The sequence below is a fragment of the Corvus brachyrhynchos genome, unplaced genomic scaffold, assembly GCF_000691975.1.
Source record: "Corvus brachyrhynchos isolate BGI_N302 unplaced genomic scaffold, ASM69197v1 scaffold32, whole genome shotgun sequence".
Lineage (NCBI taxonomy): Eukaryota > Metazoa > Chordata > Aves > Passeriformes > Corvidae > Corvus > Corvus brachyrhynchos.
This window is the reverse complement of record NW_008237919.1, coordinates 6,948,771-6,962,057: the sequence shown is the minus strand read 5'-3', so window position 1 is coordinate 6,962,057 and position 13,287 is coordinate 6,948,771. Positions and strand designations below refer to the sequence as shown.

At 39.8% G+C, this 13,287-nt stretch overlaps 1 long non-coding RNA gene across 1 annotated transcript in view; it reads left to right on the top strand.

Annotated features, from left to right (window-relative positions):
• The window catches only part of LOC108446477, a 15,636-nt gene extending 13,928 nt beyond the window's left edge, over positions 1-1,708 (top strand). Inside the window, exon 2 of the long non-coding RNA XR_001861670.1 lies at positions 1-1,708. This exon is cut by the window's left edge and continues 3,439 nt beyond it. This is a non-coding gene — a long non-coding RNA (uncharacterized LOC108446477).
• Positions 1,709-13,287: the final 11,579 nt, after the last annotated feature.

Below are 13,287 nucleotides of genomic sequence, written 5' to 3'. Positions count from 1 at the left end.
AATTTGTGACTAAATTTTCTGTGCCTTTTCCCCTTCTCAGTTGTTTGTCTGAGTGTAGCATCTTTTGGTCTTCGTGATGATATGGAGTGTTACCACCTAATATGATCAACTAAGAAAATTGTCTATTTTACTTTTTTGACTCACTAGCAACTGCAAAATGTAGTATTTCCTGGCCAGACTAAAAACTGAAATATTTTGAAAATATTGCAAAATCAAGTAGTAGAATTATTTGCAGCTGAGCAGGATTTTTTTTTAATTACAGAAATATCGTAAGTCACTGTGCTTTCAGTGCTGTCCATTTAAAAAAAAGTAGTGATTTTATGAAATCAAAGGAGAGCAAATAATTTCAGTTTGGAAAGTAAAGCATTTTACTTTGAAAAATGTTGAAATTAACCATTGTGACAAAGGGTTTTGACTATTGTTTCAAATATGCAAAATAACAAAAGCTCACAAAATATTTCAGTATCTTTTTACTTTCATTTTTTCCCCAAGCCATTTTTCTACATTTTTCCCTCAAAACATGCCCTATAATTCTGTTTCTATATTCTTGTTCATACAAAGCCATATTCTTTCAGACCTACTCATTGCTGATCTCTTTTACCCTCTGGCTATTGAGGGAAACAGAGAGTGGATATGATTCCTAATAAAAAGCATGGGCTTAATAAATTTATCAAAAAAAAAAAAAACTAAATCTGTTTTCTAACCTTCACGCAGCTCTGGTCTTTGTAAAAAAGTGATAAAGGAAATCAAAATTAAGCTGATGATAGTCCCAAATACAGCTTAATCAGCTACAGCAAGTGAGGTGATCATGGTTTGAAAAGTCCATGGTCTGTTACAAAAGCTTCCTGGGCTTTTTCTGTCCTAGGATAAACATTTTTCCCCAATGTCTCATTTGTCAAACTGCTGAAAAATGACATTATGCTTTTTTTTCTCAAGTTATAAATGTATTACAATTGACATTGTGCCAGAGAGAACTTTAAACCCATACATCTTAAAAATAGCTCAAACCCCTAACCTTTCTCACATAATTTTCACTCTCTTGAGCTATCAAGTCTATTTGTCTTTTGCATTCATAGGTGATCTTTCACCTTTGTTGTCAGGGCTCATAACAGTGGGTCAAAGCAGATAATAAGAAGTTCTACTTAAAACTTAGTCCTGCCAGAAGCTAGTACTGTTGTGATAGCCACAAACAGCCACAGGTGCAGTCCATGTGCTTGGTATCATGAGAAATGCAAACTTTGCGAAATGCCTTAGGGGCCTCGTCAATTCCTAGAAACAACATCTCCCAAAGAGGTTGGGAATAACACTGTGGTCTCCACAGAATGGACTTGGAAGGTGATTTCAAAGACCACAGCAAAGCGTAATCAAGGACATCTGAAACAGATCTGTAAAAGCAAATGCTTGCATTAGAACATTTTTATTTCTAGTTCTGCACCTTGTTACAACAGTGATATCTTATTAAAATCAATGGAGTTTGACAAAAGAATTAGACTACAACATTTTGAGTAATATAGTTCATACTTCAGTAATATGTGAGAGAGATTGAAAGCATCAGTACATTTCTGAACATATAAATGTACACTCTACTTTTAATAGCTACACTTTGCATTTAAATTGTTTTATGCACTTCAGTACTTTGGGCCTGATTCCTCTTTTATCTGTTTTTATTCTGTGAGTTCACTTGAATGAAAATACAGATTAGGTGGCACTGAAAGTATTATGAATTTCTATTCATTTTACAGAATTTTAATGTCAGAATATACCTTATACTATTTCTCAAGGTGTTTTCAAAGTGAAATGAGTGAGAAAAAATTTTGCAGAGGCTTTTATAAGAGCAGACTCTTGTTCCTTGTTATTCCCCATAGCGGCAACTTTTTTTGTGATTGCAAGTTCTTACCAGTTTTCTTGGTTTATTGTTTCTAGCCCTATTATGTTTATAGAAGATACAGATTTCATTAACTCAGCATATAAGGCTTATCTCTTCTTATTTTTTAAGTTGTCTCTGGGCAAATAGTGCTGTTCCTGGGGGAGAGTTGAATTGCTTGTGTTGAATTTAGTGCATCCATAACTCCTTCAGCTTTGTATTGTAACATACACAGGGGTAAAATCCATCTTTCAAGGTCTTTACTGCCTGACCAGGCTGGGAGGAGAGGGCATGATGTGGAGTAATTTTCCACTACTCTTTTTCCTGTTTTAACCAGTATTTATCCATTTGCTTTACTTCTTTCTTCAGGCAGATTGTGGTGGTTGAAGGCAAAGGTTTACCTGGTGCTCAGAGGTAGCAAAGAAAATGCCTCAAGTGCTTGCTAGTGCAGTCTCTGCTCCCATCAGGGCTGAGAAGGGCATGGCTTTGTGACATTACAGTGCTCTGTGAACTTGGTTAACCTCAGTGCATCCTCTGGGTGAGTGCATTTCAGCTATGCTGCAGGTGCCGATGGTGCCCCCAGGGACAAAAGCTTTCCTGAGCTCTGGCAACACAGCTGAGTGCCTGGAGCAGGACGCAGCTCTCCCAGCGCTCCCAGGGAGGGAGATGAGCTCCTCCACACAGGAAGTTGTCAGAGAATCTCAGTTGTAAACCTGCTGTCCCAAAGCTCAGGCATTGCCTGACAAGGCTGGAAGCCCAGTGACACCAGGGATTAGACACCCTGTGTGCATCTCTGCTCGTGGGGAACACTGGTTTCATTTAGGTACATATGGACTGACCTAAACACTGCTTTTAGTCTTGATAAATTGTTCCAAAAGCCTCTAAGTGCATTCACAAAATCATTTTCTTCAGTACATGCCACACACCACATCAGGGCTGTGTTCAAGGGCCAGCCTGAGAGTGCCGGGTAATTCATTTGGTAGCACTTAGACCAGGCAGATAACCTGCAGGCATGCGCCACTCTTTGGATTCAAAGTCCCACGTGACTTTTTCCCGTGTCTTTAGGGAGAAAAGGTGGCCAGAATTGAAGGGTTTGTTCAGCCTGGAGAAGAAAAGGCTGAGGAGGGAATTGCAGCAGTCTTGCAAACTCTGCTCAATGATCAGTGTGGCAAAAAGACACATTAAAGGGATACTAGGGCCAACAGTTGCTGAACTCTCGCTTAGATATCAAGGAGGCCTTTCTAATAGTAAGGATCACTAATGACTGGAAACGTTGCCAGTAATGATTTGGGTACATTTAACTCCGCCTAGGGACAAAGAGACAGACTGCACAGCCTCTGAAGATCCTATTTTACTATTAATTCATTTAGATTAGGCATTATGGCTTTTAATGTACAGGGCTTCAGTCTGGTTGTACGTTTTATCCATTCTGGTCTTTGGCTTTCTTTCACTATGGAAATGAAGAAATCTCTTTCTCAGACTGTAATTTGACATAAAGCCTTTTTCAGAAGCTCAAGCCGGCATATAAACTAAGTAGCACTGAGGCTGCTCAGCCACAGCCTGTCATGGCTCTTGTCAAACTGCAGAAACAGTGGCAGAAACACAGAAGAGATGAGGCTTTAGATGGGCTAGTGCAACCCCCCTGCTCAGGTAGGGTCATCTTGAGAAGGCTGTCCAGGATCATGTTCAGATGGATTTGGAATATCACAGAATCAATTAGGATGGAAGAGGCCTCTGAGATCTGGGAGACCTGGGAGAAGAGGCCAACACCCAGCTGGCTACACCCTCATTTCAGGGAGTTGTAGAGAGTGATAAGGTCACCCCTGAGCCTCCTTTCTCTAGGCTAATAAAGAATGAACGCTTCACAACCTCTCTGGGCAACCTGTGCCAGAGTTGAATCACCCTCCCTGTAGAAAGGTGTTTTCCTGTGTTCTGAGGGAGTCTCCCGTATTTCAGTTTGTACCCACTGCCTCTGGTCCTCTCACTGAGAACCTCTGAGATTAACCAGGATGCCTCTTCCTTTCTCTTGTTCATCAGATATTTATACACATTGATGAGATCCCTCTGGAGACACCTTTCTTTTAGGTTTAACAATCTCAGCTGTCTCGGACACTTCCATGTCAGATGCACCCATCCCTTCATGCTCCTTTGCTCAACTTGGTTCCTGTATGTCCCTGTTTCTCTTTTACTTGAGATCCCAGCACTGGACCCAGTACTCCAGGTGTTTCTCACCTGGAGTGGAGATAGTGACAATGAGAGAAATAATAAAAAGAAACATAAATTGGATCTGAAATTCAAGGAGAGGGTAATTTGTATGAGGCTGTCACAAATGTCCTGCTAACTGCATGGGATCAGTCAGCAAGATTTAACTGTGATGACTTCATATTTCTAAAGTCACCTTTTGTCAGCAGAATATGTTATTATTCATTAGCCCAAAGGAGCGTGAGATAAATTCTATTTAAGAAAAATTTCTCTTTTCTGAGAATGCAAGTCTTCTCTTTTTATTGTTTTAATTAAGTTAACTTCCTATTTTTTCCTAAACTTCCCAGCAGCATTATTAAAAACAAAAACAACTCAACAGACAACCATTGCTTGAAAGGAATTCTTGCTCCTCATTCAATATTGAATGAACCATAGAACCAGCCACTAAACTGCAGTATCTTGCCCAGAGATATTTTACACTGTGTATAATACCTCACTACAAGAACACCTTCCTCTTCCCCATCTAATTAACACACTATCTGTCCACAGGGCTTTTTTAGGCATTTTTAAACCACTTACAATTGAAATGACACAATAAATGATGAGAGCTGATTGCAAAAGAATACAGAACAGTTCCTAATGAACAGGAAGAAGATCCTGAAAGCATATAAAGGCTTACAGCAAGTCCTTCAGACAAACCCTTTTTTAAATTAGACAGGAATGTTTAATTTTCTCGCAAGGATAAAAACATTCTTCATTCTGTCAAACCAACATATAAGCTATAAAAATAATATATATTCTGTCATCCTATCTGGCTGTGTCCCAAAACACAAGGGTTTTAAGAAGAAAGGTACTTGGAACTAACACGTTTGCTATGAACATCCCTCAAGACCCAGAATATGCTTATGAAAGGAATTGAAATATTATAAAGAATTTTATAATTCCATTTATTCCCTCTTAAATAAACTAAACAATAAAATTCTAATTACTGATAATTCGAACCACTCCTTAATAGAAAGCTTTATTATTTTAAGAATAGAACATTTGGTCGTAACACGAGTGAAGCATCTGCAGTAGGAGACCAAAAAAGAAAGCAAAGACTGGGTTTATCTACACCCTGAAGAATGATGGTGTATTTTAAATGATTTACCAGAGCCCTCTTTCTCCATCCTTCCATTGGATGTCACCTCCTCACATGCTGTGCCCCAAGGATGCTGTGCAAAGCACACTCTTCACTCCCAGGGGGTTGCTGGCAGGTGGGGTTGAGAAAGGCCCCAGCCTGCAACCCATGAAGGTGCTCAGGGCACAGAAGTGTGTTACCCTTGAGCCAAAGCACTTTGGTGAGACTTTCCTCAAGCAGAAGCTTGGCTACACCTGTTCACACAGTGCCTAAAGAGACCCCACAGCTGCATCTCCAGAGTCCCAGGCTTGGAAAGTTACCTCGTTTGGAATAACTGAACTCTACCTGATCATTCCTGGAAGCTGCAGTGTCTCTCAAGCCCCTGTATGTGTTGAAAGCTGCCTGCAGGGTATGATTTTCTCTCCCCAAGTGCCACATATGCAGCACAGAGACTGCACTTGGTAATCTAGCACAAATGATTACAAGATTTGCATGATGACACTGACAGTACAGGTGGGATTCATCCTGTCAAAAAGTAGATATATATAATATACAACCCATGAAGTCATCTAGACTTCTTTTGTGATTAAGGGAGATAGATGAATACTTCTCAGACATGACTTGCATAATATATTTTAGTCATCTACCTTTAGATTTAGTGAAAAATGTTTCTGGAATTCACTAGCCCAGCAGCCATACATTTGTCTCAAATGTTACTTCTTCTGCAAATGTCTAATTCATTTCTGGAAAGGTAAAGTTATCTCTAAAGGAAAACACAGTTTTTGCCTAAATTGTATCCATTGACAGCCCTTGAAAAGACAGGGCAGTGTAGGCACAGTGTATTAACTGGATAACAGAGGTAATTCTGAACAGCTACTCTTTAGTCTGGGATAGAAGGGCCACTGATAGGATGGATGTCATTTAAAGCAAATGCCAATAGAGCCAGCCCACATTGCAGTATGCTTCCTTATATTTCACAGGCAAAGTCTTTTAGGAAGGTTTCTGGCAATTCTAGTATTTTGTTATTGGAACCATTTTGTCCTCTCTGGATTGTGGAGTCAGTTGCTCTAGCTATCATCAATCAAATCATAAGTGTTACAGCAAAAGCCATAAAATTTATGATGACATTTTTGTATTTCAGTGCCCAGCATTTCAAACTCTCCTAGGACAGAAGCAAGTGAATGGTTGGTCCCAATGACATATTGTCTCCTCATATGATCCAGCTTCACTTTCAGTCCTGAGAGGGCTGCCAAAAATTTAACATAATTTTACCCATATTTATCTAAATGTCTCAAATCAAGCCCATGGCATGTGAGGTGGCAGGCTAATTTAATTAAAGGGAATGGGAAAAGCACATGGGAAAAGGAACAAAAAGAAAAATTTCTGGAGTTATTTTTAAACTTTGCATGTGTCTGAACACCTCCAAAGATCTGGTTGGTACTCTGGACTGCAACGAGACAGAACACAGGGAATTGTTCTTCCTCAGGATAACTAAAAGCCCAGAAGTTCTTTGCTCAGATACATCCACAAATGCAGAGCAGAACAGCATTGCTACCCTCCACATTCAACTCTAAAAGGAGAAAGAAACATTGTTCAAAAGGAGCCTTTTCTTGTTTGCTGAAGAACTCACCCTGTTTATAACTCACACTCAACAGCAAGCATAACCCAGCTGCTTCGCTCCTCCACAACCAAGACAAGCTTGGAAGTAAGGCTTAAGGTGAGGTTTAACATATGGCAAACATCTTCATAGGGGATGGTACAAAATCAAAAGCCCCCTGTGCACTCTCAGAGACTCCACTACATGTAAGTCTGTCTCATAAAATAGAAAAGACACTGGTGAAATCCAGGTGCTGCTGACGAGATACCACTCCCACCAAACTCCAGAAAGCCATGCAAATCCTTAGTGGATAGAAGTCACTGGTGATGCTACCCTTCAAGGTATCTTCTTCCCCAAACCCTTGTTTTCTCGTGATTGATTCCTCTGGTAATAGCAAAATGAGAAAGCACAAGAATTCTGGAAAACACGTTCACGTCTCTCTGCGGTCTTTTCAAAAATGCCAAAGACAATTTGTTAAGGTGGACTTTGGGGCCCTCTAGTGGCTTTGGAGAGACATTAGGGAAGAGGCATGACCTCTTTCCAAAACTCAGCCCTACCACTTTCAAACCAAAATACAAACCGTAATTTGAGTTCCTCCACCACTTCCGGTAGAATTAAAATTCTTCATTATGCTGTGTCTCTACGTTGCTTTTTCATCAACTTTTTTCAGTGAAGTAGGACTAAACTGGGTGTTGCTCTTTGCCATCAACCTTATAGAGCCAAAGGCTGATTGTGGTCTCAAAAGATATCCTGAACTCCTCTCATCAAGAGGAGAAGCACTCCCAGTCTGTCACAGATAGGGCAAATCTATAAGTTCTATGACCCCTCAATGCTTGTGCAACAAGAGTGGGACAAGAAATTGGCTTTCATCTTATTCTGCTTAAGTGCAGTGACCTTTTTGCAGGGTATACATTTCTAGTACAGCTTTTCTAGTCCTATCTTATTCTATAATTCCGCAACCTGGAAAACAGGTCAGTGTGCACTCTGAACCTCTTACTGCCAGGTATGAAGATGGCCCAGCATGTGAATTAAGCTGTAAAGCTGCTCTACAACCAGAGCAACTGCACTCTTCATTGCCTAAGCCCTGGAAGGATGCTGCAGCAGGACTGCACTGTGTCCCCTCAAATGTCACATGACCTGAAGTCTGTCTCAGGCTTTGCAAAAAGGGCTTCGTTTGAAGCACAACACCATATTCAGCAGTAAAGTAAGGGGTCATTCAAGTGTTTTCTCTTAAAAGTACTGTGATGTTTTGCAAGACATGAGTGGCTACGAAGAAGAGGGAGACTCCCTTTTTGCAAGGAGTCACATGGAAAAGATGAAGGATAATGGGTACAAGTTCATGCTGAGAAGATTTGATTAGACACAAGAGAAAAATTCTTCAGAATGAGACAAATCAGTCATTGGGGTAATTTCCCCAGGAATGTGCTGGTTTCCCCACTGTTTGACTCTTAAGGAATGTCTAGAACATGCTTTTGCTGAGAAAGGTTGGATGAAATGATCCCTGAGGCCCCCTTACAACCTGTATTCTATGAAATTTGGACAGCTGACTCTTCATGCAAAAGTTTTGGAAGCCAGACTAAAGATTTCTAAAATCTTTTTTAACACTTGAAGCTGTTTTAAATCAGTAGGAGGAAGAATTGAAGGTACTCAGTGATCTTGAAATAGTTACCATAGAGGCAATTTCAGTGTTGCTAACTGAGAATGTTTGAAATTTGGGGTAAATGTCTTCCACTGTATAATCATAAGATTTTTATTAAAATCTTGACAGTGTAGTAAAGGTATTATGGGTTTCTTTTTGCCTAATTTCTGGTTTTCAACCTCCTGTATAGCATTTTATGTATAAAACTTTCTTTAGACTCCAGCTAGAAACCTATTTTTATGTAAAGTTGGAGATTTCTCCCTTAGAGCTCCAGAGAAAAGCAGCTTCTAGGGAGGACTCACAATAAAATCACAATTGGCAGCAGAACAATTTACTGCTGCTGTCTTACTCATATACATCTACTGCAGATGTTCGCAAGTCTATTTTTAATTAAGGAAAATTTCATGCCACATTTTTGTCCAGTTTCAGAAGAGATTTTAGAGCACATATAGGCTAGAAGAAAGGTCATGTTTGTGCTGCAGATTAGTTCATGGACCGCTTTCAGCAAGTGTGATAGGACCCCCCAAAAGACCTATTGTGGTCAGTGCAAAGTGGGAGGGTTAGTTATGAACTAAACATCTTCAGCTGACCAGGGTCAGACTGCCAGTAATCATTATAGACTTGAGACCCAAGATTTGGTAGACATGACCTATTCAAAGCTGGTGCCCTCTCTCCTCTCTCATGGAAGCCTGGTTTCATGACTTGGCAGTGCTGCAGAGAGGATGCAGCAAGCTGCGGGTGACAGCAGACAGTACATATGTACAGCACAACAGCATGTCAAGCAAAGATACCTCATCCCTGGACACAGCCTAGCTGCCTGAGAACAATGTTTGATTGTGCTAAGTCATCAAGAGGAGGCCAGTGCTGCAGTAGGACATCAGTACTGCCTCTGGTAACAGTTACCTGTGCAGAGCATGACATCATGCTGGTCCTCACACCTTGAGTATGAACCAGCAGCTCCGATCTCCCACTGGGAAAAAGGAGCTGTTTCTTTAAATGTATCTCCTGTTCAAAGCCTGGTTTCCTTTTTGCCTTGTTGGCTGGGGAGCCTTTCCTTTGCTGATTTCACACCAATTATCGCCTTTACTTAGATAATAAAGCATAAAGGCTTGTGCAGACTTGCAAGTTAAAGCAGATTTATGCAGAGTGCGAATTTGCACCACCTCAATATCTGTTTCTGAATAATTTCCTATATAGACAAGCCCATGCTATTATATGCTACAGAGAGCAATCCCCAAATCTCTCGTGGGATTTGTGATCCTAAGATCACAGTTAAACCAGCTCAGCCTACCTCTAGCGGGCAGTCAGGAAAGGACTTTCCAAATGCCCCAGATTCCTTTCACGAAGGAGAGACGATGGGGAAAAAAGGGTAGTGGCCAGATCACTGGAAATGCCTGAAATACTGGCTGGAGATCTCAGGGCTGCACTTCCCTGGTGCCTTCAGCACCAATAGTGGCAGCTGTTCTCCACACTCCTTTCCTGAGGAAAACTGAACAAAGCAGGAGATGTAACCTTATGCACCTTATATTTTGTCTGCAACCTGAATGCACTTTTCCTCCCACATGCTGTCATACTGAAATGACATCTCATCTGTGAATCCATTTTCCTTTATGTTCTTGTAGAACATTGTTTCTAAATGACCAAAATGGAATAAAATGTACCATGAGGAGCCCAAAAGAATCAAATTAGTGGAGAGAGCTATTTAAATGTGCAACATTTTCAATTTCTCTGATGCTCACAGGTGAAGAAATGAATCAGTGGGATGTTAGAAAATGTTGCACTAATTGACCTGACTGTGGCATTTTCTTTAGAAGTCACCCATTAAATCACAAATGCCTGCTCGGTAGGTGTGGTAATGTATTGTAACTGTTACAGTGCTTCAAGTACTTCATCCAGAGTATGCTACAAGTAAAGTTCTTCCGCCTGCTTATGATCTTATTCTGTATTATTACATAATTTTTTCTAAGACTCTAATTTCTTAGTTTCACAAAAAGATGGTGCAGTAATTACTCTAATTGAAGACCTACAAATGCCACAGTTTTATTTTGCACTTCTCAAAGCTGATCATGGCATTTAAAACTAAAACTATTCAAGTGCTAAATAAAAGCCAAGGGAAACCTAGTAAGGCGGAGAAATTATTATGAGATATTTGATATATTTTTTTTTAAATATCCAGTCTGTATTTGAATTTCTGGTTCAGAATCCATTGAAGTGAATGCAAATGCTCCCTTTGACTTTCTGTTTCTTTTCTCTTCTTTAAGAATCCTTGTCCAAAATATCTAGTGATAGCCTTTGGCAGCAAGAGCGTAACTAGTCAGTGGTTGTGTGTTTCTAAAGATTCCTTTGTTTCTAGAAGTTAAATAATTTGTATTCTGCTAAGCTCACTACACAACTTCCTCAGACATGGTTTTCTAGTGGTTTCCAAGCTTAAGCACATCTGCAATGCTCTGCTGTAAGCCTTAGTCCAAAATCCAGTCAAAATGAAAATACAAGAATGTTAAGGGAATGTAATGGAAAATAACTCTAAAATATATTTATGTGCTACTATTCATTCATTGGACTAACATATTTACAACACTGGGCCAGCATTTGTCAACCTCACCTCTTTAGGAAGTTACTGATTACACATGAAGCATGAAAAAGAATTTAAGAAGAATCAAAGATGAAAAAGACCTCTGCAGGAGAGTAATATATAGCAACTGTGAAAGCTTTCTTTAGAAAGAATTTAACAGAAACATTAAAAATAAGCAGGAGTCAGACAAAAATTGAACCAAACTTTCCTGTTTGCTCTTAATCATAATATAAAGACTTGGGAAAAGAACTCTATCACTAAACAATAATAAATAAATAAATAAACAAATTTCTCTTTGTCCATTGTAAATTCTAGCATTCGGCTGGAATTTGTCAAAGAACCATAGTTGTCTTAGAAATTTGGGGTGGGGTAGCGGGAAAAGGATTAGCTAACGGTTCTGGTGGAGAAGATATGTGTGAAAAGTTGTTAATAAAGCAACAGAAGGGTTTATGTCTTAGGACATAAAGCAACACTAATTTGTATGGATAGAACATCTATCTTAATGGGAAGATTTTTCTTTATTGCCCAGTGTCATGCTCCTTCCTCTAAAGGATGTGTCATGAGCTGGCATCAGGACCGGAATTCTTGGGGAGATGGCTGCACTGGGATCTTCTAACAGGGACTCTTGATCCCTACCCCATCAGGGACTGAGGTCCTCACACAAGTGCAAGGTGAACCTGTGTGTGTGTATCTTCACATCACCTCTCTAAAATAAAGAGATGGGAATCTGAAGCACGAAGACTGAGTGACTTGCTCAAAACCATCAAAATACCTTCTGCAGAGTGCTGAGAGGCTGTTGTTTAACTCAGGTCCTCAGAGCCCAGCCATCAGATTCATGTGTCCATTGCACTGAATGGAGGCAGTAGCTGCAGCTAACCTGAATGTCAATGTGCTCCACAGGAGGCCTCAGACTCCTCTCCTCATCCAGTCTGAGAACATCTACATCAATTCCTTGTCCTTGCATCCATTCTCCCTCTCTCTGCTACCAGGTAAGCCCAGCAAGCACACCTGCACTTAGGAATTGGGAAGCCCAGTCACATCCTTTGAGAAACAGGTCTCTATCACTTGCAACATGGAGTTATTTGCACACTTACAACATAGCTCACACTGGATTTACATTGTGAATTTGGAATACAGGGGACAAAGGCCTTCCAGCTTCCTTAATGCAGTCCTGGAGTAGGAATCTGTCCTGTCTTTCCCAACTGCTACAGTGATATCTCTGTTGCTGGAATATCTGTTTCTCACTCTTCCTTAAATAGGTGGTTGTTCTCAGCATGCAAATAGTTTCACCAAAATAAGCTAGGGGCAATGCAAACACTTAACAACTCTGTATACAAGCTATGTTTCCCTTGTGGTTACGTTTTCTTCAGTCGCTGAAAATACTTGTTTTCTTTCCCTCCATGTCTAATTAAGCGATTGGGTTTACTGTTCCCTTATTCTGCACTGCTTCCACAAAAATACAACTGAGAACCCCACGTGGGATGTTATTTTTCATCCTTTGGTCATCTGTCAATCACTCTAAGACTTCAGCTTGTCCTTCAAATCCTCATAAATAAGAACTCAGCATTATAAAGTGGAAATCCATGTTTAAAAGGTACTTTCCAATATAACTTGCCCCGTGGTGTTTCAGCTCAGGTTTCTCTGTCCTCTAATTTCTCCACTTTATGGTGTTTTCTTGATAGCTATCTAGAAACTATATGATTCACAATTAAAGAATAGAAACTTTTGAAGATTTAAGAGAAATAGGAAATGTCTCATTGCAGACACGTATTTTAAACTGTTTCCCTAGAGTTAAGAAAAGAACTTAAAATACAGACACATGCACACGCAAACATAGTTTAAAAATTTTGAATAACTAGCCTTATGTTTTATACCAGGAATGTAGACTGGAGCAGAGGAATTACAAACTTGAATGTGTGACTAAAAATGTACATACAGATGGGAGAGTATTAGAATCCATGTTGCTTATTGCAGAACAGATGGAGACTACTCTGTATTACAATTATTATTTGGGGAATACACTAAGCTCTGCAATTCCCAAATTTAAGTGTAACTACAACAAAGCAGGCAGTATTTTTTATGTCAGTAATCAGATGGCTTTAGAGGAAATACATTTAAAAAATGCATCTGATTCACATAAATAGTTCTGTTGCTTTCTCACAAGTGCCTAAGCTTTGGTAAAACAAGGACCTTAATCACCAGTTCACTCCTTGTACTTAATAAGACAGTCTAATCTACTCTTGCTTTTTAAAATCTCTTTTAAACCACTGTTCCCTGACTCAGGGTTTTCCTA